Source organism: Molothrus ater, chromosome 3, assembly GCF_012460135.2.
Source record: "Molothrus ater isolate BHLD 08-10-18 breed brown headed cowbird chromosome 3, BPBGC_Mater_1.1, whole genome shotgun sequence".
NCBI lineage: Eukaryota > Metazoa > Chordata > Aves > Passeriformes > Icteridae > Molothrus > Molothrus ater.
Window position 1 is genome coordinate 15,036,677 of NC_050480.2, and position 9,442 is coordinate 15,046,118.

The window sequence follows — 9,442 nt, forward strand, 5'->3', positions numbered from 1 at the left end:
CCGCTCAGATTGGTGGGGCAGCGGTGGGTGGGGTATTCCTGCTAGGATCTGAGATCATTGCCAAGTGGAATGGACACCAGGGTACAAGTTAAACACTCTCCAATTGCAACAAGTTGGCAGAGCTTTGAGTGGCTCTGTTAAATTAACGTTGCTAGATCAGTGTCCAAACTGGTGTGAATTACTGTAATTTACACATTCTTTACCTGCAGAAATACCAGCTGCAAAGCATGAGGAGGAGCACAGGCCATGGTAATATACTTCAGAGTAAAAGTGAAGTTGATAATCAACTTTTTTGGCTACACTCCCACCCCCCCCCACCCCCCCCATTTCCCTACATATTCATATCCTTCCCTCTGCACTAAGAAATGCTCTTCCTCTATTTTCAGGTTACATGAGAATCTGTTTAATACACTTGTATCTGCAAAAGGGTCAGCTTATGTCACATGCAGATCAAACAGTGAAAATACACATCTCCTGGTCTCTAGACTACTTTTTGCATATGTTGTTAAACACCGTTTAGTTCTTCTAGGAACCTTTTAGTTCTCTCTTTCTGAACTTGTGTCAATAATTTCATTATTTTCTTAGATAGTGAACCAAATCCCTAGTAGTTGTAATCTTCTATTTCACAAAGACTTTTAGTAAAGGGATGGACTTTTAGTAAAGACACAAGCGTGATACTTCACTACACAAGGAACAGGGAGTTTGCACATTTTATTTATGAATGTTTAGGACACAGCAATGGAAACCTCAGACCTTGCTATTCCTGATTATGCAGGAGTAAGGCACAACTGAAGTTACACTTGTCTAGGAAGAGCCTTGGTGGTGTCCCTCAAATAAGGCACATTTCGTTTTCAGCACCACAGTAAGACTTAATTACCTCACACACCCAGGGATGAAACATGTTTCCCACCTCCATGAACACAATTCCCTGCAGCCTTTAGTGGGCTTCTAAGAAAGCTGCCCAGAGAAGTTGTGGATGCCCCATCTCTGGAACTGTTCAAGGCCACAGTTTGTTTGGAGCTGTTGTTTGGAGCTCTGAGCAACCTGCTCTAGAGAAAGGGGTCAGTCTATGAGACCACACTGAAAATGAACCTTCTGTTAGCCCCAAGAATGGCAGGTAAAGAACCTCAGCCCAAAAGGTGTTGATGCTGCTATGATGGGGTGAGAAAGATGTCCAAGGTGCAAAGTCTGCTTGACAAAAACTCCTGGTCCTCACTTCCACTGATTGTGGGAGCAATATTGGGAGCACGTAATAATCAGCTCACAGAGGACACCAAGGGACCTAAATTCACTTGTTGCTGTCATTAAGGGGTAATTATTCCTAGAAAAGAAGAAGAATGAAACATTTTCTGGGCATTATAGGCACACGGTTGACATCACTAGGAGCCAATCCAGACCCCTGAGTTCAGGCCAGTTTTCTAAAACCCTTTATGTCGTTGTTTTACAAAAGGTGTTTGATACCACTGCTGCCTTCTCAGATGTGATCTCATCCTTGACCCTGAGTGGCAGTTTTAGGAATAGCTCCCTCAGGTTTACTTTTATCAGATCATAAAGTACATCATATTCCCTTGCCTATGAGATGTGCTAAGGCTTGTATCATTTGTAACTGGAAATCCTATAAAGCTGTCTGACATTTTTTTGTCCACAAAAAATTGGAGTCAAAGTTGGAACGGATGAAAAAGTAGCTTCCAATATTAAAAAAAAGTGCTTGTTTGGTAGAGAAAACTATAATCTGGTGCACTTTTCCAGGAATACAGTAAGACCTAAAAGTTTTGTAATGACAGCATGGCTGTATCCCTTCTTGGAGTAATAAACACAAGGTCCTTGACTGACTTGCTCTGCCAATGTTAGAAATAGACAATATATTATATATTAAATACATTCAGTTTTTCTACAGAGAAAGCAGAGTGGTGCACAAATATCCAGCATCACATCTTACAGCATCCTGTCAGGACTCTTGGAGTAATCCTTTATTTTGCAGATCTGCAGACTATGAGGGATTAAAAGACTTGCCCAAAGTCTCTGAGCAAGGCAGCTGCCCAGTCACATTTTCACGGTGGAAGATAAGCACCACGCCAGCAAACAGCGTGACTCCAAACAAGCAGCCAGGTTGGAGGATGTCAGCAAAAGGGGCCAAGAAGGCTTGAGTCACAGCTGGCATGGGTCAGCATGTAAGTTGAGGGGGCAGAGAATAAGCTGAAGCTAAATATACTCCAACTCCTTGTAGACTCGGTGCTGGCAGTAGGCCAGGCTGCAGCAGTAATGGCTGGGGTAGGTTTAAAGTGCTCTCCCCTGCCAGCTAGTCAGCCCTGCCTTAAATTAACCCAGCTGACATTAGACTGAAACAGATGATGGTTCCTCATAAACTCAATTACACCAGCTCAGCCATGAGTGGAGAAGGCTCCAGATGAAATGTGGTGCTTTACCAATATCTTGAATCTCCGCTACCTTTCCTGCAGTAACTGTTGACAGTGCCCTAAATTCTTTAAATCCATCTGAAAGACAAAACTTCAGGTTAAGCAACATCACTTTCAGGGGCCTCTGCCTAAGGTTGCTGTATAGATGATGAAAGGAGGTTTCTGAGACCATTTCTCCACTGGATGTCAACATGTAGCAATGAATTCACACAAGATGTTCCTGTGGATTTCTTTGCTGGTAGGGTCATCCATTTCTACAGACTCCTTTTATTATAGTCTCTGATCTTTCCAACTGCAAGAAACCACAATACTGCTTTACTGGAGACTTGTTCAAGTCCTGATATAAAATGATGCTCATATATACCCTTAACAATCCCATTGCAATCCAACCATTTACTCCTATATTAGTTAGGGTAAAATAAAACCCTGGGGTCAGTAAAAGCATGTATATTTGCACAGATAGAAATATAGTTTGACTGCTAAACTTACACGGTGAGCCTACATTTTCTGTAATAAAATATTTAAGTGGTTTCAACTCCACAGCTGGATTTTTATAACTCTGACATAGCAAAAGACATCAGTGCAGGACAGCATCTACTGGACACAATCAGACCCAAATAAGTAATAAAATTAGTATCTTCATTATGGGCTGACAAGCACCAATACAGATTTTCCCAGAGAGAAATAACCTCAATACTAGCAATTCATGCCACCATAAACAAAACTCAAATCTTCATTTTAAGATGAATTTCTAATGCCTAGCATTTAAATATCAGAAAATTCTGCTAAAGAAATGTCTGAGGCTGAGCCAAAGCAGAATAAATGGCAGGACTGTAGTAACACAGAAACTTGTGGAGGTTTTGGAGATCAGTTTATCACTTCTCTGGAATTTAGTAAAAGCTAAATTTTGTGACACCTAATTTTTTTTCTGTGCTTCTTCAGAAATTAGACTCTCCTGAAAAATCACCTTTCAGGATGGTTTATCACAGCCAAGGCTGGACTAGTGGCAGGAGTTGCTTGAGCTGAGTCCTGGTAGTTCAAGTAGAAGCTCTCCCACTTGTCATCACAGAATATATGACCTTATTACTCCTCTCTCAGTTCTGGCACTGATTGTTGATGCTGTTTGCAGCCAGTAAAGTTTCCTCAGTGCTCTCTGCTGCCATCTCTCCCAGCCCCTTCTGCTTCTGTTTTCCAATTACAGCAAAATATATGTGAATCCAATTTTCTGCCAACACCTAGATGAACCAACTCCAGAAAAGAACATGGAAGATAGCAAAGCAGGAAGATTTGTATTAGAGTTATACTACTAGCTAAGAATACATTGAAAATTGCAGGAATTTATCTGTATATCAATGACACAATGCCACTTCCTACTGTATGACCTGAACAAATTGGCTACCAAAGTCCAGCCCCCAACAGCTCAGATTTATCTCAGATTTTACAGGCAGTGAGAATGAGAGTCAGTGACCAGGCCACGATTGTGAAGAAAGACTCAGGAGAAGCAGTAGACCCAGATCTGCTGGCTCACTTCCCTGGACATTTGACTTTCCTCAAGCTTCCTGTTAGCCAGGGGTATTGCAGAGAGCTGGAGAACTTGATTGTGTTGGGCAAAGTTTTTCCACTGGCAGTGAGAAGGTCACCAGGCAGGACTGGAGAGATGTCAGGGCTGCAGCCGACTCTCCTCTGGCTGGGAGCAGTCCCTCTGTCAGAGCACGAGCTCTCCCCTTGCTCTCTCACAGCCCTACCCAAAAGACATTGTCTGGAAGCAATTAGAGATTTTAAATTTTTTTTTCTTTTTTTTCCATCGTTGCCTGACAACTTCAGCAGACACACATGTAGCCATCCCCCTATGCTTCTAAAGAACTTTGCTTACTGTTAACTATTTAAATGTTGAAAGTATTAAAGCTAATTGAACTCAATGCTCAGAGAACCAAGTCTGAGGTCAGCTGTCATAGATGGTAACACTGTTGTGGTAAAAGAACTTCGGGGTAGTTTAGAAATCTTTAGAAAAGCATTTGTGCCTGTCCACATACTTGTCAGTCCTACTTGTCACTGCTAATGTCAGGGGGTGTTTCAGGGTAGGGCAACAGATGGAGCTGCTTTGGGGAACTCCTCCAGGAACTGCTGTAGTTAGTGCTGAAAGTGATGACAGGAGATGATACTCAGCTGGCAAAATTTTAAGCACCTTGCTTCAGGTGCTTAACCTGGCAGAGTCTTAATGGTCCAGTGAGGAGCAAAGGTATGGCAGTGGAAGGGAGAATAAAAGATAGATAGTCTCTTCCACAGAGCAATTCAGATTCATGTTTAAATACTCTAATTGCCTTCCAGAGCAACTGATTGTCTCCTTGTCAACTTTATTGGAAACCTGGAGAAATCCTCCTGTATATGTAGATATTGTGAATATGCTCTTAGTATCATACTGAAAAAGAGTCTCAGATGGTAAATGAGAAAAATTCTCTTGACTTCAAAGGTGCTGCTGTTTACTTTCATGCTGCTGAGGATTCAGACCCATATTTTTAAAATGCTCCTTGGCCCCTGTGTGAACAAGTTTATTCTGACTGCCATATTTTTTTGTGTGTGAGATAAAAGGAAAGGAAGAAGTAACTGGTGGCTACTAATGGTACAGCAGCAACAGAGGACTTGTCCCTAAAGGGATCCTTGCTTGCTGTAAATCCAGAGCAAGGGACACACATCAGGATGAGACCTGTAGAGCAAAGATGTTCATAACATTGTGAGATCATCTTCTACGTGTACAAACAGACTGTCTTCTATAACCCTGAACTGGTGACTTTGGGGGTACAAAGTTTTTTGTTCCTACCTGGAAAAAGCAACCTGATAGAAATAAACAGAAGGTTATGCTGATTTTATAGAAGGCTGAGTTGTCTTTAAGGAGTGCTGAGGAATGTGAACATTCCACATATCCAGACAATCTTTCCCGTCAAAGACTGAAAGGAAGAAAAAAAAGACAAAAATTAACACACCAAGTAAGGCTCAATTCTTTCTCATCTGCCAGGTCTAAGGCCTTCTGTTTTGTAGGAGAAAAGGAAGTCTCTTGGAAGCTTGTTTCTGGAAGGCTATAAGGAGCCTGTTGGAGAGGTCATGGGACCAGAAGCAGCCAAGTTCTAAAGCATAGCTGCAGTTATGGTTTGTCTACATTGTCTTGTCATTAATTCTCTAGCCAGTCTTCTGGGGGACAACAGGAAACATCCAGATGGCAAATTCCATGCCGTAGACACATTCATATCCTTTCATATCTGTGACTATAGCCTTGCAAAGAACAACATTTGAGATTACACCACACTTTGAACCACAGGCAAGAGGCTTAGATCCCCAGCAGCACAGAGAATGATCATAAACGACTCAGTCTTAGTTACTCCACAATCAGTCCAACTTTGTAATCTGTACAAAACAATTAATTATTATTAAAAGAATATGAACAGCCCAAAGCAGCTCCAGGGCTCTTCTGGGGCAAAGCAAGGGGTTTGCGTTTGTCTTCCACTTATATCAGAATGGGAACAACCTGATGACCTAAGAAATGGAGTCATTTTTAATACCTGCTCTTTTCTCCCAGTACCTGGAGGGGTAGAGTCCTGCATGCCTCATCTCACTGGTTATCATTATTATGTCATCCAGATCAATCATTTCAAGCTCATTGGGTTGTAAATACAGCTTTGATCATTCGTTACACTTTGTTAGTATTTATCAGAGCCAGGGCTCTGTTAATCCAAAACAGCAGCGCTCAAACAGCAAGGAAACCTGGGCTCCAAGAGCACTTACTGCAAGTTGGAGGGGTGGTGTTGGGTTTTGTTTGTTTTCTAAATTATTCACTTCTAAAAATTTCCCAACTGCTGCAGGGTTAAGCTCTGAAAGGCAGAGGAAACCTTTCCTCTCTCATGACAGGCACAGCAAGAGCGAATCGCAGAGCCCTCGCCTGTTGCTGTAAGCCCACCGCTGCTCCGGAGGATCGGAAACAGGCATCGGAGAGGGAGGGATTCCTCTGCGGGCAAAACCTCTTTTATGTCGAAGTATGTGTAAGGCTGCTGGGGCTGATCCACAGCGCGCTGAAGTCATCAAAACCGAGAGGCCTAACTCGTGAAGTGCTCCAGAGCAGGGCTCTCACGGGTTTGGGCTCCTTGCAAGCACCAGCGCAGGTGATACCGCACTTAGGACAAAGCAAAAGCGCCTCTTTTCACTGCGAGCCCAGGAAGCGGACGGCGGGTTGGACTCCAAATGGTCTCCTCAGTGATGACAAGCACGAATTCTTTAGCACCATCTAGCTAACGCAGAGGTAACCCGCACCGCCACTCCTGCCCGCCGAGGCTCCCAAAGCCGCATGCGGGTGAGGGAAGGAGAGGGCGCATCCAGCGCCGCACCGAGAGCGCCATGAGCGGCTCAGTGCAGCCAGGCGGAGCACGGAGCGACTCCTCTCTGATAAAAAAAAAAAAAAATAAAAAAAGGCCGCGGGAAGGACAAGTGCAAGTTTTATAAAACAAATTAAATGATACCTTGTCCAACAATCTGAAAAAAATGTGAGAGCAGAACATGGATGAGAATACCTTTGTTGCTGGAATGTCAGAGAGAAAATGGATGAGAAAAATGCTGTGGAAGCAAAAGTGAGTGCAGAAAACTTAACAAAGGGCCACAAAATTAGTGGAAGGTGCCTAGAAAACTTCGAGAGAATAATCTAATAGTCAAACAAAATCTTGAAAAATTTCATGCACTACTTGCTGAAGTGTTCCTGTAGATATAAAAAAAAAAAAAAATAAAGTAGGCTGAACAATTCAGAAGAGCACAAGAGCACAGTGTTTCAAAGTGAAAGATTTGGAATTTTCCTTTTTGAAAGCAAACTCTTTCTCAATATTTTATAACGCTGTATTATTATACAAAATAATTATATAAAATTATACAGATTATATAAAATTATATACAATTAGTGTATACAATTATATTATTATATGAAATGTAAAAACAAATTTCCCAAAATGGAGTTAGTAATATGCATTGTAATTTTATAAAAGGAACATTTCCAAGTCCCTTTTTTTCCCAGCTGGTGGAAAAATTTGAAACTGATGGACAATGCATTTCTGAATGAAGCCAAAGATTTAAAATCTCAAAGAAAGTATTTTTCCCCTAAGAGTTTCACAAAAAATTTTCAGAATTTCTTTTTTCTCCCTTATAATTCTGATGAGAAGTCAATTAAGCTGATATTGGAACTGTCTGCAAGATAAAGCACCATATTTAAAGAACTATTTGTCTGGGAAACATCCTTAAAAAATTGCTAGTAAAGTATGTATTTACCTAAATTATTATTTCACATAGAACTAAATAATTTTCAGAAAAGAATATATCTTCAATTTTCATTACTTTGTCAAGGAAAAAAGAGTTTAAGTACACAAAAATAGGAAGCATTTTGATTTAGTACTGCCCCAATTATCTATTTAAATTTAGGCCTTCAGAAAAATCCAACTGAGCTTTATTTTCATAACCAACTAAACCAATATTTTAATTTTTGATCTCTACTTTTGACCTAAGTTATTTTAAACCACTTGCTAGGCATTCTTAAACTTCCTCCCACAATGTGGGTTTTTTGTTTTTTTTTTGGTTGGTTGGGGTTCTATTCTTTAAAGAAACATCCTAAAACACTCACAGAGCATGTTTCTGCAGGGAAGACCATGAGCCTACTGATGCCTTTTTTTTTTAAAGCATTTGTACCCTATTTTTGGATTATAAAGACCCAAATTCAAACCCTAGGCTAACTTATGGGCCAATGTTAAAAACAAAGTTTGTGTAGACAGCCTTCCATGCACATCTGTGCTCCGAAGATGTTCAGAGGCAGCTTTATTCTGGGGCTTGGTCACTGTTCGTGAGCTTCACATGCTCCACCAGAGCAGGCTGACAGAGGCTCCTCACTCCTGATAAAACAGACATCACCCTGCAAGGGCTGGTCATACAGACCACGCTCTTCAGAAAGGAGAGGCCCAAAGAAGGTCCAGATTTTGGGAATGGAACTCATGTGGGGACAGAAAGACACAAAACTGCGGTGGAGCACAACCTCTTCCATAGCAATACGGTGAACTTCTGCCAAGCCATGTTACACTCAGCAACATGAAGTGTAAAATGGTCAAAGAGTGGAGGAAAAGGAAGCTGCTGGAAGTCTGATGAAATTAATACCCACGTTGCTGAGATGTGGAGTTGCTGGTGCCAAGGAAATGGGAGCCAACACTCCCACGGGTCCTCCAAGCCACCCAGCATGTGGCCAGCTCAGCTAGCATGGCAGTGCTGCCAAGGCTTTGGAAACAGCCTGTGTTTGGTTGGATCTGCTTACCTAAGGAGAGAATCGAGAGATGAGCTTTTGTTTGCTTTCCTTTTTTTGCTTGCCTGCATTACTGGGTTCTTTTGTAATTGGGCTTGTACAAAATATTCTGTCAAGATGCATGCAGTGAAGTTGCCTCTGAGACTCCAAGCACACGCTAGTCCCACGCCCTCTCACACCCTGTAATAAGCTTTTTATTCTACTGTAATTAACAGCCAGGAACCAGCCACTCTGCTTAAAATCACAAACAGCTCTACACTTACTATTTTGTGCTGCTTTTGCGTTACCTGCTAATAACCCCTTCCCCTCCCTGAATTGCTTTCATATATTTACTGCCTGTCCAGTCACTACATGCTGAATTCGAACTCCCTAATTGCTTAATTAAGTAATTTTTTACTTATCCGCTGTATATTTCATACCATAAGATTGATTCTATGCCTGTGAAATCAAGGAATACTTTCTGTAAACCAGATATACATATTCTGGGGAGATGGACCACTGGGGTAAATGCAAACTCTTAGTCATATCCTCAAGTTGTTCCTGAATGTTTTGCAGGTCCTCTTATTTCATACTTCTAAATTTCATAGCAATATTTTGTCATGCAATACCAGCATATGTAATTTTATTCCTCCAGAAGACAGGTGATTTCAGTGGTCCCAAATAAGCAAGACACTTATATGTTCCCTACTTGTATATGAAATTAGGACTCTCA